This window comes from Calonectris borealis, chromosome 8, assembly GCF_964195595.1.
Source record: "Calonectris borealis chromosome 8, bCalBor7.hap1.2, whole genome shotgun sequence".
Taxonomy (NCBI): domain Eukaryota; kingdom Metazoa; phylum Chordata; class Aves; order Procellariiformes; family Procellariidae; genus Calonectris; species Calonectris borealis.
The window spans coordinates 18,218,441-18,220,975 of NC_134319.1; positions in this window are offsets into that span (position 1 = coordinate 18,218,441).

Sequence of the window (2,535 nt, forward strand, 5' to 3'; positions counted from 1 at the left end):
GTTGAAAAAGTTCTCTTAATACTTGCTGATATTGAGTCAAATCCATTATCACACAACTTCTAAACACCTTTCTGCTGTCTGAAATGCTGTGTGCTAGTTGAAAATGAGCTAGTTTGAACTTGCCAACACATTCCTTAGGTTTAAAAAAAAAAAAACAAAATACCTTTTGGAATAAAAAGAAGCTGAACCATTAGAAGATACAGATGCTAAAATATAAATTTAAAACTTCTCTTCTTCCATTTGCAATGACCTTTTTCACAAATGCTCAATAAACCCAAAAGATGAAATAGCAATGAAAAAAAAACCCAAATCACTGTAACTGTCAATGTGAATACAGTATGCGATATTGAGTTTCCCCATAACCTCTGAAATGTGTATGTGGCAGTGTCTGCAACAGATGTGCCCCATCAGCACTGTCAGTCCCATCAAGCTTTCCAGGTTCGTCCTGGCTTCTCATATAATCCATTCTACAAAAAAAAATCTTCTGCCGGCAATCACTGTCAACAGCAGGTCCCTCCTGACCGTATTCTCATTAACTAGAATTGAAAGAGTTTAATTTCCCTCACAGAAAGACAATCATTTTCAGAAATGTTGCAAAAAATATATAGATCATATCAGCATTTCTTTATTCCCCGTCTGCAGCCATTTTTCAAGCGCTTTGTCTACAAGCAACAGAAAAAAAGCGGTGGATGTGGCAGATGGGAATACCACTATTAACAGTCTCTGCCAACAACAGATCATTTTAATAACTTATGGAAAGTTCACCTTGCTGTCCCCAGCTGCATCTGTTCTTTCCCATCACTGTAGTTACAACAATGCTGTTTTAAAACTTACTTAATTGGTCATTCTGGAGTTTCTTAAAATTTTACCCAAACTATCTCACACTAACTACTGTCAGTAATAAAAATGTATAGTTAAATTGCAACTCTTACATTGCTAATATTAGCAGCATCATTTCAACAATAATGCAATGGGATATTCAGATGCCTTTGCAAACACAATGAACAGTACATTAATGAAAACAAGTCACTGGTTCTTACTTGTATATCTAAAGGTCCTTTGTAATGGTTTGTTGATTTAGCCAATGGTCATTTTGTTAAAATAGCAGATGTCAGTCAAATGCTTCAAAGGAGCAAATGAAGGAAACAATAAATAGCCAGAGCAGCTGAATTATGCTTGATATATTAATTCATCTTTGTGCTGCATCTTATGTGTTCAGACATTTGATGAAACAAAAAGATTACCACATTACAGCACCTGGACAAAATAGGAAAAAAGAAGATTAAACTACTCAATTCTAATACAATGGGTCCTATAACATGAGGGTTGTGCTTTAACCCCAGCTGCCAATGCAGCACCACAGAGCCGCTCACTCACTTGCCCCCCCCGTGGGAGGTGGGAAGAATTGGACGGGTAAAAGTGAGAAACTCACTTGCGGGTTGAGATAAAAACAGTTTAATAATTAAAAAGAAATAATAACAGTAATAAAAATTTGTAAGGAAAAGAGAAAAAAAAATCAAAGAGAGGAAAATAAAACCCAAGAAAGGCAAGTGATGCAAATGAAAACAATTGCTCGCCACCAACTGACCGATGCCCAGCCAGTCCCCGAGCAGTGACCCCCCCGTCAACCTCCCCCCGCGTTTTATTGCTGAGCATGACGTCCTGTGGTATGGAACATCCCTTTGCTCAGTTGGGGTCCGCTGTCCCAACTGTGTCCCCTCCCAGCTTCTTGTGCACCTCCAACATACTCGCTGCCAGGCAGTCTGAGGGGCAGAAAAGGCCTTGACGCTGTGTAAGCACTGCTCAGCAGTCACTAAAACGTGTATGCTGTCAACACTGTTTTCAGCACAAATCCAAAACACAGCCTCATACTAGCTACTATGAAGAAAATTAATTCTACCCCAGCCAAAACCAGCCCACGAGTAAGGCTCCACGCCTATACACAATGCAGAGCTATCTTTAAACATTGGCACCTGTGTGTCCCAACTCAAATTTGGTGCTTTAGCAGGTGAGTTATTAGCATACTAATGAGATATTTGAAACAGTCAAACATAACAATGGGAAAATTATTTTGCTATAGATTTCTTAATTTCCTCTTCAGCCCTGCATATAATTTTTCTTTCATGCATATTCTAGACTGATTTTACACAGGGTGTCCCATTTGCCAATGAGAGTAATATAAGTGTGTTCCATCAAATCTTTTGGCAGCACTGAGGTGCTTTTTTTTTTTTTTAACAGAGCATGAAAACATTGTAAAGAGAGGCAAATGGAAGAACCCTTAATACCTTACTACTGTTGTGAGGCCACATAACCCAATTATGTATGTGCTCATGTGCTAACAACCCAGCTATCTCAGGGAAATCTTAGATTAGAGAAGTAGGGTTTTAAAAAATACTTAGAGAATCGTGCTCTGTAGCTATTCTCTTCAAGAGAAGTATGATGCAATGATCTTTAAAACTTTTTATATATAACAATGATCAAAATAATATTACTTGTGTAAGGTTTAATTGCATTGAGAAGCACCTGTTTCAAGAA